This window comes from Magnolia sinica, chromosome 2, assembly GCF_029962835.1.
Source record: "Magnolia sinica isolate HGM2019 chromosome 2, MsV1, whole genome shotgun sequence".
NCBI classification, from domain to species: Eukaryota; Viridiplantae; Streptophyta; class Magnoliopsida; order Magnoliales; family Magnoliaceae; genus Magnolia; species Magnolia sinica.
Genome location: NC_080574.1, coordinates 126,913,862 through 126,928,052, shown reverse-complemented (window position 1 = coordinate 126,928,052; position 14,191 = coordinate 126,913,862).

Below are 14,191 nucleotides of genomic sequence, written 5' to 3'. Positions count from 1 at the left end.
GAAGTATTAAAATATCGAAGAATCTTAAGTTAGGGCTGCAAATCTTGAATTTCTCAGAAGTTGTGAAGTATTAAAATATCCAAATAGATAGCCAAGCTATTGTCAATGATGCAGTCCTGGCAAAACTAACATTCTTCAGTAAATGTTATCATTTAAGTCCTCTCGAAAATAAACCATGTTTTCTTAAAAATTAATTGGGCCAATGATTTAGTAGATTCGATTAAGTTTTGAGTCCCGATTGAATCAGGCTCTCTAAGTAGGTTTTAAGAAGACTTTACTTGAGAATGATTTGGTAGAGTTTCGAGTTGACTCACTAAGTTTTAGAACCATGTAGAATTTGAGATGATTAAATCAGATCTTATCTTTGGTAATTAAGGTGACAGTTGTGAAACATTAACAATTAGATTAGTAGTGAGATAAAATACAAAAAAATATGTTGCAAAATGTTGATTTAAAAAAAATATATATTTTTTAAATATATTAAATACTATATACAAAAAGTGTTTGAAAAACACCATTTCATGGTTTTGGGAATAGTCCCACTTTGGAAAAGGAGAAGGAATTTTTGTGGTTTATATGAGGAGTATGGAGTATTATAATACTTACCCACATGGTCCAAAGGAGCGCGTGTGCACTCGCGCTCGCGCTCGGGTTCGGGCTTGGTGCGAGAGCATGAACATGTGAGGCAGTGTGGCTATAGAGGCGTTAGTGGCACACTTTGCATTTCGCATAGGCGCATCGTGTCACAGAGGGTCGCTCCCTTCACGAGTCGCGGTGCGACTAGGTGGCTAAGGTGAGTAGCTGGTTGGAAGGGAAACTAGAGGACTAAGAGAGAGGTCCTCCAGTATATATAGAGAGGCTGAATATGTTTGTTGCAGCAGAAGTGTAACTATTGTGCCATTGGTGTAGAAACCATGCTGTAACTATTGCATGGTTAGCCCAACAGCTAGAAAATGGCTAGCTACTGTCTCACAACATTCAGTATGCAGCAGTTGTTATGGCTCATGCACAACAGTCAGAAAACAGCTATAAAATGGCTAGTTTTCTCCAACAGCTAGAAAACAGTAATGGGATTTATTTCCCTGGACCATAACCCCCATCCACCACAGCCTATATAAACAGGGCCTGGATGGGTTTTCAAACCATCTCTCAACCCACTCCAGCAAACCCATACGAACTGAGACAGCCACTCCTCTCCTATACTCTAGTGACTCCAGTAAGACAGCAAGGTTGAACCATTGCTTGAAGAACAGACCAGCGGTGTGGTATACAACAGTTCAACTGAACTAGTAGCTCAAGAACTGACCCATGCAGTGGTCTAAATCACAAATTCTATTCTCTTCTCTTTTTTTTTGGATTTTTCTTTTAATGTAATTTTGTCAGACTGTGTAACAAAGTTCCATTAGTGGGCCTTCGTGTTTGCTGAACGCAGACCCACATCAGGCTCGTCGTATCCTGGAAGTGGTTTGCCTGTAACCTATCAGCATACTCAATTCACTTGAGTAGGGGCAAATAACGCTTTAAGGACAATGTCGTAGACATGCTTCAACATGTCCTTATTTCAGATCTTACATTTTTCATATTCCATATTTTACAGAAAAAATATTAGTCTGTAAATTTTTTCAACAATCTTAAAGCGTTATTTGATGGAAGCCGACAGTATATCATCTATCAAGTTGATGAATCAGGACTTGATCCGTCCTAATCGGTTCGATGGAACCAATTTCACGAGATGGCAAGACAAGCTAAAATTTCTTCTAACTGTGCTGAAGATTTACTACATCTTAGTTCCTAGTCTTCAGCTATTGCTTGAAGCAACTGAAGCTGATACACCTGAATAAATAGTTGCTCGCACCAAACAAGTTGAAGATGAACTCTTGTGTCGAGGATACATTCTGAACACGCTCTCCGACCGCCTGTACGATCTGTACCAACAGACATCATCAGCAAAGAAAATCTGGGCCGCTCTGGAGTTCAAATACAAGATTGAAGAAGAAGGTACCAACAAATTTCTTATCGCAAGGTATTTTGACTTCAACATGATAGATAACAAACCGCTGCTACCTGAAATCCAAGAACTGCAGCTAATAGTAAATAAAATCAAAGCCATCAAAATTGATCTTCCTGAATCATTTCAAGTCGGGGCTATAATCGCTAAACTGCCACCGATGTAGAAAGACTATAGAAAGAAGTTGCTGCATAAGACTGATGACTATATACTGGAACAAATCCAGAAACATCTTCGAATTGAGGAAGAATCCGGTAATCACAACAAAAAGAATGATAACGGGAATGCCTCGTACAAGGTACATGCAGTAAAGAACACTAATAACAAGAATTCTAAGAAGGACGATTCTCTGAAACCCAATAAAGAAAAATTCAAGAAAAATGCCCAAAGAAGAACAGAAAGTTCAAAAGCCTATGCCATGTCTATGGGAAAACCGGGCATTATGCTCGAGTATGCCCATATCACAAATCTAAAAAGGAGGCAAGTGTAGTAAAAGAAGGCGATATTGTGGCAATGGTCACTGAGGTGAATACCATCCAAGGAAAGGTTCCCGATTGGTAGTATGATACTGCCGCTACTGTACATATCTGCTACGATAGATCAACCTTCAAAACCTATAAGGAATTGACCAATGGTCAAGAAGTCCAAATGGGTAATGAAGTCCGATCGAAGGTTATTGGCAAAGGAGCCATAGAACTAATATTTACCCCTGGAAAGAAAGTGATTCTGACAAATGTTCTGCACGTCCCAGACATGAGGCGAAACTTAATTTCTGGGGACCTTCTGGGTAAACCAGGAATATGGGTGGTGTACGAGTCAAGAAAACTGATTCTGTCTAAGAATGGGAACTTTGTCGGAAAGAGATATGCTTGTAACGGTATGGTCAAGTTTTCTCTGAATGAAAGTAGCACTTCTGCGTATATGGTTGAATCCGTTGGACTGTGGCATGATAGACTAGCCCATATAGGGTATAGTACCTTAAAGTTCATGACTAAGAATGGTTTAATCTTATACACAAATAATGAAACTGATAAATGTGAAGTGTGCATACGATCCAAAATGATGAAGAAACATTTTCCAAGTGTTGAAAGATCGTCTCAGGTATTGGATCTTGTGCACAGTGATATCTGTGAGTTAAATGACATTTTTACTCGTGGAGGCAAAAGCTATTTTATAACCTTTATTGATGATTGCTCTAAATATATGTATGTGTACCTATTAAAGAGCAAAGATGAAGTATTAAACATGTTTAAAATATATAAAGTAGAAGTAGAGAATCAACTAAATAAGAAGATAAAAATTCTCCGTAGCGATAGAGGAGGAGAATACTTCTCCAATGAATTCGATAACTTCTGTGAAGAACATGGACTAATACATCAATGTACTATGCCATACACACCTCAACAAAACAGAATAGTTGAAAGAAAGAATAGAACATTAGTAAAGATGGTCAACTCAATACTAATAAGAGCAAAGTTGCCACTAAGTCTATGGGGTGAGGCACTGCTTGCAGCATGTCATATACTAAACAGAATTCCTTCTAAAAAATATTAAATATCTCCATATGAAATATGGAGAGGAAGAAACCTAACTTAGGATATCTTAAAGTGTGGGAGTGTCTTGCATACTGTAGAACTCCTGATCTAAAAATAACTAAGTTAGGACCCATAGCTATTAAGTGCGCCTTCATAGGGTATGCACAAAATAGTATAGCTTATAGACTTCTAGACATAGAGTCTAATACAATAATAGAATCAAGAGACGTTAAATTCTTTGAGAACTCACTATCCTTGGAATCAAAGGATAATGAAGTCCAAACTCCTGATAGAGAACCAGATAGCACAACTCCACAAATAGTGAAAACTCCTGTTGAACCTCGTAGGAGTCAAAAGACAAGAATAGAGAAGAGTCTAAGAGATGACTATATTGACTCACAATGCATCATTTTTCATCTTATAGAAGGAGATATAGAAAATATTATAAGAAAAATACCTATAATAATGACTATAAAAGATGATCCTAAAACATATAAAGAGGCTGCATTCTCTAGAGACTCAGTTTTCTGGAAAGAATCTATAAACGATGAAATAGAATCTATAATGTCAAATCAAACATGGGAACTAGTTTTAGACCCATAGGTTGCAAGTGGGTATTTAGAAAGAAATTTCACACTGATGGGCCTGTCCAAACCTTTAAGGCGACTAGTATATAAGGGTTTTAGACAAAAAGAATGAATAGATTACTTTGACACATATTCTCATGTAGCTAGGATAACATCCATTAGGATATTATTTGTGTTAGCTTCCATACATCATTTTCACATCCACTAAATGGATGTAAAGACCGCATTTCTAAATGGTGACCTCAATAAAAAGGTATACATGGAACAACCTGAAGGATTCGTTCTACCAGAAAATAAAAATAAAATATGTAAATTAATCAAATTTCGGTATGGATTAAAACAAGCACCAAAACAATTGTATGAAAAGTTTGATTCCAAAATACTATCTCATGGTTTTATTCATAATGTAGTTGATAAATGCATATATTCTAAAGTAGATGATAGCTGTATGATTATTATTTGTCTGTATGTTGATGACATGTTAATAATAAGTAATAAAATGGAAGGTGTGACTAAAACGAAGAGGTTTTTATCTTCTATATTCAAAATGAAGGATCTTGGACAAGTTGATACCATCCTAGGTATCAAAGTTAAAAATTATTATAGGGGTTATGCTTTATGTTAATCTCATTATATTGAGAAGATACTAAACAAGTTTAACCATTTAAATATAAAAGAAGTAAAAACTCCATTTAATCTAAGTATCAAATTAAAAGAGAATACTGGAAGAACAGTTGCACAATTGGAATATGCGATTGTTATGGGGAGTCTTATGTATGTTATGCAATGCACTAGACTTGATATAGCATATGTTGTGAGTAAACTTAATAGGTTTATTAGTAACCCCAATACGGAACACTGGAATGCAATCAGTAGAGTCATTGATTACTTAAAAGCAACCAAAGACTTAGGACTATTTTATTCAGAGTTTCTTGCCGTATTGGAAGGATATACAGATGCGAGCTGGATATCGAGTGTAGGGGACAATAAGTCTACTATAGGGTGGGTATTCACCCTACGAGGTGCAACTGTATCTTGGAGATCCAAGAAACAAACATGCATAACGACTCAACTATAGAGTCTGAATTTATAACCCTGTCCGTAACAGGCAAAGAGGCTGAGTAGCTAAGGGATCTTCTATTAGAAATTCATTTCTATGTAAAGCTTATATCGGCTGTGTCACTACATTGTGATAGTGAAGCTACATTAGCTAGAGCCTGTAGCGGCACATATAATGGTAAGTATAAACATATCAGTATTCGACATGATTATGTCAGACAATTGATTCGAGATAGAATCAATGCTATTTTCTATATGAAATCAAGCAATAACCTGACAGACCCTTTTACCAAACCTCTACCGAGAGAGTTAGTAAAGGCTACATCTAGAGAGATGGGGTTGAAACTCTTCAACCAAAGTTTCATCAGTGATGGTAACCCAACCTAAAGTCAGAAAATCTCCAATTTCAGTTTTAAGGGGTAAGAACAAGTCACTGATATGTGAAAAGTTTTCAGAACTAAATAATAAAACCCCATCCATAATAGATAAGTGCTGAGTGTTACGAAAGAGGGTTGAGTCTTATAACTCTTAATGAAGTCCAGTCTAAAGGACAAGTGTCTTAGAGTAACAAAGACACTGGAAGGATTTCACCTATATGAACATAGAGATGATACCATCTCTCATGAGAGTTAGGAGTTTTCTCTCAGGATCGTTCACGAAATAAGATAAGCACATGACCATTAATTGTGCTGAGTAAGATTGTGGGAACTCTAACTAACACATAGCGAATATACGTGTAGTTTCTCCAACTCTATTATCTAGGAATAACTGGTTCAACGCTACGGCTACCAATCATTTCTATAGAGTTTGAGATACTTACAGTAAGGGAAGATTAAAATCGAAAGATATCTTTCTTCATGCATATAAGCTGATTATTCTGACAGAAATGTTTAATCGAGAAAAATATATGTTTGAAAATCAAGTGGGAGATTATTACAAAATGTTGATTTTAAAAAATATATATATTTTAAATATATTAAATATTATATACAAAAAGTGTTTGAAAAACACCTTTTCATGATTTTGGGAATAGTCCCACATTGAAAAAAGAGAAGAAATTTTTGTAGTTTATATGAGGAGTGTGGAGTATTATAATACTTACCCACATGGTCCAAAGGAGAATGGAACTTGCGTGTTCCAGTGAGTAGTACTGGAACACTCACGCGCTCGTGGTCGGGCACGGGCATGGGCTCGGTCTCGATCACGAGCTCGATGTGGGAGTGTGTGCATGTGAGGCAGTGTGGTTGTAGAGGTGCTAGTGGCGCACTTTGCACTTCGCACAGGTGCATCGTGTCGCAGAGGGTCGCTCCCTTCGTGAGTCGTGGTGCGACTAGGTGGCTAAGGTGAGTGGCTAGTTGGAAAGGAGACTGGAGGAGAGAGAGGTCCTCCAGTATATATAGAGAGGCTAAATATGGTTGTTGCAGCAGAAGTATAACCGTTGTGTCATTAGTGAAAAAACCATGCTGTAACTGCTGCATGGCTAGCCCAACAGCTAGAAAATGACTAGCTACTATCTCACAATAGTCAGCATGTAGCAGTGGTTATGGCTCATGCACAAGAGTTAGAAAACGATCATAAAACAGCTAGTTTTCTCCAACAGCTAGAAAACAATCATGGGATTTATTTTCCTGGACCATAACCCCCATCCACCACAGCCTATATAAACAAGGCCTGTATAGGTTTTCAAACCATCTCTCAACCCACTCCAGTAGACCCATATGAACTGAGACAGTCACTCCTCTCCTATACTCCGGTGACTTTTACAAGACAGCAAGGTTGAACTATTACTTGAAGAACAGACCAGTGGTGTGGTTTACAATGGTTCAACTGAACCAGTAGCTCAAGAACTGACCAGTGCAGTGGTCTAAAGTACAAATTCTATTATCTTCTCTTTTCTTTTTTGGAGATTTTTCTTTTATTGTAATTCTGCTAGATTGTGTGTAACAGAGTTCCATTAGTGGGCCTTCGTGTTTGCTGAACGCAGACCCACATCAGGCTCGTCGTATCCTAGAAGTGGTTTGCCTGTAACATATCAACATACTCAATTCACTTGAGTAGAGGCAAATAACGCTTTAAGGACAACATCCTAGACGTGCTTCAGCCTGTCCTTATTTCAGATTTTTCATTTTTCGAATTTCGGATTTTACAGAAAAAATATTAGTCTGTAAATTTTTTCAACAAAATAATGGATAGGATTGTCCATAAAGAATTGAACCATCCATTCAGGTGCCACGATATGGGTGGACATGATCGATACATCCACCCTTTTCACATGTCCTACGGAGAGATGGCTATACCATATTCTTCTCAAGGTTAGCCAACTTGGCGAGTTGATTCAGACGGTTGGTTAGTCGTATATTCGATATCTTCTTCTCCTTCTTTCTTCTCCTTCCTTTCCTTCTTCCTTCGACATAGCTGCTACAACTATTGCTATTTAATTCCGACATGTGCCACACATGTAATGAATGACTTATATATTTTTGATTAAATGGGTGCAGGTATGTCGAGTGCTTGGCATATTAAAGTTGTATTTAACTCAAATCAAATTGAATGTTTAATGACTCTAGGTGTCAAGATAGACTGATTAAAATCGAATTTGTGAAAATTGAGAGTCATTTAGCCACCAATTGGTAAGGTGATTAGATAATTTATGAAGGAAAGGATTTCGAAATGATTATTCGTTTTATCTTTCAGTCAAAAGGACTTAAATATTTGCTTGATTTTAATCGTAGTTCAATAACAATAGACAAAAGAAAATATAACCAAATAAATGCTAGAAATATTTAAATAATGATTTTACAATATGGATACTCACGATCAATTTGAAGAGCGATAATTCGTTTGTCACTCAATGGGATTGAACTTTATAACATAATGGTTGTGAGGTACGGGATAGTCATCTGTTGAGTACTAAATATTACATATATACCCTCAATTTCACATCATTTTTACAAATGTATTAATGGTTAATCAATCTAATTAGATGTGTTTTCAATGTACAGGAAATAATGGATTGTTTAAGATGATTCGAGCTAATCATGGAGGATTAAAGCCTAAAAGAGATGATAATCTATCATATCAAAGTTTTAAAGTAATCAAGTGAAAGAATTAGACATATTTAATGACAAAGAATTGAAGAAAAAGAAGCCCTAAAAATTCAGGGTTGACCCTAAAATTTGAAGGTTGACCCCAAATTTCCAAGGTTGGCCATGGAATTTCAAGGTTAACCCTAACTTGTTTTGGAATTCGGAAGATTGATGGACAAACTTCTAAGGTCGACCGTGGGTGTTCAAATCATGACTTGCTAGATGTTTTAGGGTTGACCATGGAATAGTCTGGTCAACTGAATGGGCGTAAATTCAAACTTGTGGTTTTGTGCATTGATTTGACCGTGTTAATTGGGATGAAAACAACAACATATTATTACAAGCTGATACCTTTCCTCTTTTTGTAATAATAGGCTTTTTCATTATACACTTACATATGTTGCACACGATCAATATAAGCAAAGTAAAATTATAAAAGAAAAAGAGTCCAATCAAAAGCCAAAGAGCTTAAAAATAATCTAGCAAAAAGTATGCAAATTTATGTGAGTAGTAATATGCTTAAATTTGCATGGTTAGGTAATATGCATGCTTTCATTAGGTAATAACACAAAGGTGAAAATAGATATATTTTCATCTCTTCTTTTATACATAAATTCTCTTATAAAAAAACACAAACAGACAAACTTGTCTTTATCTTGTCTTTTGGTATATAGGTAGCAATATCACGAGGAGAGAGTACGGGTAAAAAGACCTAAGCAAGCAACCGTACAAGGACACGATACGTTATTGTCTCCACTGTCTTAACAGAGGCTACGGTGGTTAACATTCAAATCCAAAAGTATGTATGAAAAAAATATATATATATTTGAGGTCGACGCATGCCGAATATGACACTTGATGCACACGCACTTCCAAATTGTACATATGGCATATGAAATACTCAAATTGAACTGTCCAATTTTAGGGCTCCATTTTACGTTGATTAGACATAAAGCTTTTACGCCACCTTAAATTCCTGGCATGATTATTAGTGATGTGTAAGGGACAGCTGAAATGAAAATTTTGATAATTGAAATTCAGCAAATGCTTGTACATTAATCAACGATTGTGATCATTCAATCAAAATTTTTATCAAATCTAATTTTGAGAAGATATGCTATCTACTATTGCTCCTACATTTGGGCCGGTTTAATTTGAGATTTTGTTTGCCATGTATACAAATTTCTGAGTACTTGCATACCAACCTTCCATTCTCCCCAGAGTACCAAATAGCTGTCTAAAGGCAGAATCTTTCGACCCGCTCGGCACCATACAATCGGGTGGTGACTTATCCTCACATGTTTGCAGTCACTTACCCTCTCCATACTATCCAAATATTAGGGTGCATTGTGGATGGAGCCAATCTCTGAAATCGCACTAATCAAGCAATCTTAACCATCCAATTGATGGCTATCAAGTTGATGATTAAATTCGAAGCAGTGAGTGGTCCAAATTCCAAGTGCAAAATCAGATGGTTGTTATCGTGTTTAACTTGTAATTTTTGGGTTATGGTCCATCTAAAAATGGGTCAGTGATTTGGACGGTTTGATTGTCATGAAACCACTTCATGTGTAACGTCAGTATCAATTGTACGGATAAGTCACCACCATTTTGTATCGTCTATAACTAGCATTACACTATTCTATGTGATGTGTAGGTGGAAGTGTCAACTGTCAACATCATTTTGAATTGGAGCGGATTAGGTGCCGCCCCGGCCTCACCCAAGACTGTGTGGCACTTACAGTGGGGCCCACATTGATGTATCAATCCTATATCCACGCCGTCCATCCACTTTTCAGATCATTTTACTATATTGACTCCAAAAACGAAGCAGATCCAGTTCTCAGATGGACCATACCATAGGAAACAGTGGTGATTGACCATTTATGGGCCACATAAGTTTTGGATCAAGATGAGATTTGGATCTGCTCCATTTTTGGGTTCATGCCCAAAAATGATCTGTCCAAACAGATGGAGGGCGTGGATATAGAATAGATGCATCATGGTGGGCCCTATGGTAAGGACCGTACCGTGTTGGGTGAGGCCGGGCGGCACCTAATCCACTCCCTTTTGTGCTGGGCATGTCACGTCAATCGTGGATATTGATCCCCGCTCAGGTGGACCACACCACAGAAAAGAGCGGGCGTTCCCTTGAAAACTTCTTACACGCCACAAAAGTTTTGGAGCAAACTCATATTTGTATTTTGTTTGTATTTTACCTTCATTCAGGTCTATATAACCTTATGAACGGGTTAGATGGCAATTAAAACATCACAGTGGGCCCTAGGAAGTTTTCAATGGTGGGCGTTCAATCCCCACTGTTTTATGTGGTGTGGTCCATTTGAGCTTTGGGCATGCACCATGCCCTAAAATAAGCTAGAAAAACTGATGGACGGCTTGGATAAAACACATACATCATGGTGGGCCCCACAAAGGTTGAGCCACGTCGTCCGAGGATATCCCTGTGGGGGTGCTGCAGGCAATCAGGTTCCCAATATCATCCATACGATTGATGGATCCCTATCCAATTCTTTCGGAGAAATTTCCGACTGTACGACCCATTTATGGCACATTTCCGAGACGAAGCCCACCTCATTTTACTTTCCAAGAATAAGCCCCAGCTGTACGGACGCCTTCCCAAAGGTCGAAAATGCCCCTGCTTCTTCCTTCAACCAGATCGGCTGGTGCTCGAGACGAGCGCTGACGCTCCTCGAACTCCAAGTTGTACGAACAGTTCAAAAGAGATCAACGTTACGTGGGCCCCACAGTTATGTATTTATTATATCCACGACGTTCATCGATATTTCGAGATCATTTCGGAGCATTATCAAAAAAAGAAAAAATCATATCCAAAGATCAACTGGACCACACCACAGAGAGCAGCAGAAAATTGATTTTCACCGTTGAAACTTTTGTAGGGCCCACCATAACATTTATTTTCCATCCAATCTATTCATAAGGTCACAAAGACCTGGATGAAGAGGAAAAACAAATTTCATAATGATCCAAAACTTCTGTGACCCCTAAAAGGGTTTCAATGGTAGATGTTCAATCCTCCAAAGCCTTTTACCGTGTGGTCCACTTGATAGCTAGATCTGTCTTATTTTTCCTCTCAAGCCTTAATACAAGTTTTCCAAATATATGGACGGTTTTGGATATCACACATACCTCATAATAGGACCCACAAAAAGCGGTGGGGATTACAACAGCAAAAAATAAAAAAATAATAATAATAATTTCCGTAGCCGTAGCCATAGCCCGCCTTTTTATATGTATCCAAGGTCTTTCGATATGTCTTTCGACATGCATCGAAGATCTTTCAATTAATCGAAAAAAGTTCAGAACTGTCCAGTGAGTTTGCCTAAAAAATCCTGTAATTTTCGATACATATAGAAGACTCTTCGATATGTATCAAAGGTATTTTACCAATAGCTATGGATTAGAACCGTAGCGACAACTATAGTCTCTACCAGTCTATGAAATATTTTTTATTTTTTATTTTATTTTTTTATTTTTATTTTTTTACATGGAGAACTTTATTCTACCTACAATTTTCTCTAATACATATTTATATAAATATGTATATATAAGCATATAAAAAAAATATTCTCTCTTTTTTTCATTTCTTTCTTTATTCATTTAACAAGAATATCTTCTAAACTTAAATTAATTACTAGACATACCCTACATGATTTTGGGATAGGAGAAGCTACTTTAGCTAACCAACCTGGTTATTTTTCAAGATTCCATCAGGTCGATGGTCGAAAATCCATTTCATTCACTTCGCGGTCAATTTCAATCAGTTCGCGGTCAATTTCGTTCATTTCATTTACTTCGCAATCAATTTCATGCATTTCATGGTCAATCCCAGCGATTCCATTTTGATTCATGGTCATTTTCATGCATTTCATGGTCAATCCCAACGATTCCATTTTGATTCATCGTCATTTTCATGCATTTCACGATCAATTACCTTCACTTCACGGTCATTTCCACGCATTTCATGGCCAATTCGCTTCACTTTATGGTCATTTTTATGCTTTTCACGGTTGTTTCCAGCGATTCCGTTTAGATTTACGATCATTTATATGCACTTCATGGTTAATTCTCTTCACTTCACGGTCATTTTCATGCATTTCACGGTCAATTCGCTTCACTTCACGGTCATTTCCATGCATTTCACGGTCGTTCTGGGCGATTCCGTGTTCATTCACGGTCAATTCGACGCACTTCACGGTCAATTCACTTCACTTCACGGCCATTTCCACGCACTTCGCGGTCGTTTCACTTCACTTCACCGTCATTTCCATGCATTTCACGATTGTTCCCGGCGATTCCGTGTTCATTCACGGTCAATTTAACGCACTTCACGGTCAATTCACTTCACTTCACGGCCATTTCCACGCACTTCGCGGTCAATTCACTTAACTTCATCGTCATTTTCATGCATTTCACGGTCATTCCCGGCGATTCCGTGTTCATTCACGGTCAATTCGACGCACTTCACGGTCAATTCACTTAATTTCATGGCCATTTCCATGCACTTCGCGGTCAATTCACTTCACTTCACCGTCATTTCCTTGCATTTCACGGTCATTCCTGGCGATTCCGTGTTCATTCATGGTCAATTCGACACACTTCACAGTCAATTCACTTCACTTCACGGCCATTTCCACGCACTTCCCGGTCAATTCACTTCACTTCACCGTCATTTCCATGCATTTCATGGTCATTCCCGGTGATTCCATGTTCATTCATGGTCAATTAGACACACTTCACGGTCAATTCACATCACTTTACAGCCATTTCCATGCACTTCGCAGTCAATTCACTTCACTTCACCGTCATTTCCATGCATTTCACGGTCGTTCCCGGCGATTCCGTGTTCATTCACGGTCAATTCGACGCACTTCACGGTCAATTCACTTCACTTCATGGACATTTCCACGCACTTCGCGGTCAATTCACTTCACTTTACCGTTATTTCCATGCATTTCACGGTCATTCCCGGCGATTCCGTGTTCATTCACGGTCAATTCGATGCACTTCACGGTCAATTCACTTCACTTCACGGCCATTTCCACACACTTCGCGGTCAATTCACTTAACTTCATCGTCATTTTCATGCATTTCACGGTCATTCCGGGCGATTCCGTGTTCGTTCACGGTCAATTCACTTAACTTCATGGCCATTTCCATGTATACATGATCTACTTCACCATCATTTCCATGCATTTCACGGTCATTCTCGGCGATTCCGTGTTCATTCACAGTCAATACGACGCACTTCACGGTCAATTCACTTCACAACCATTTCCATGCACTTCGTGGTCAATTCACTTCACTTCACCGTCATTTCCATGCATTTCACGGTCATTCCTGGCGATTCCGTGTTCATTCACGGTCAATACGACACACTTCACGGTCAATTCACTTCACTTCACGGCCATTTCCACGCACTTCGCGGTCAATTCACTTCACTTCACCATCATTTCCATGCGCATGGAAATGAGGATGAAGTTAAGTGAATTGACCGTGACGTGCATGGAAATGGCCGTGAAGTGAAGTGAATTGACCTTGAAGTGCGTCGAATGGACCGTGAATGAACATGGAATCCCTGGAAATGACCGTGAAATGCATGGAAATGATGGTGAAGTCAAGTGAATTGACCGCGAAGTGCATGGAAATGGCTGTGAAGTGAAGTGAATTAACCGTGAAGTGCATCATATTGACCGTGAATGAACACAGAATCGCCGGGAATGATCATGAAATGCATGAAAATGATGGTGAAGTGAAGTGAATTGACTGCGAAGTGCGTGGAAATGGCCGTGAAGTGAAGTGAATTGACCGTGAAGTGCGTCGAATTGACCGTGAATGAACACGGAATCGCCGGGAATGACCGTGAAATGCATGAAA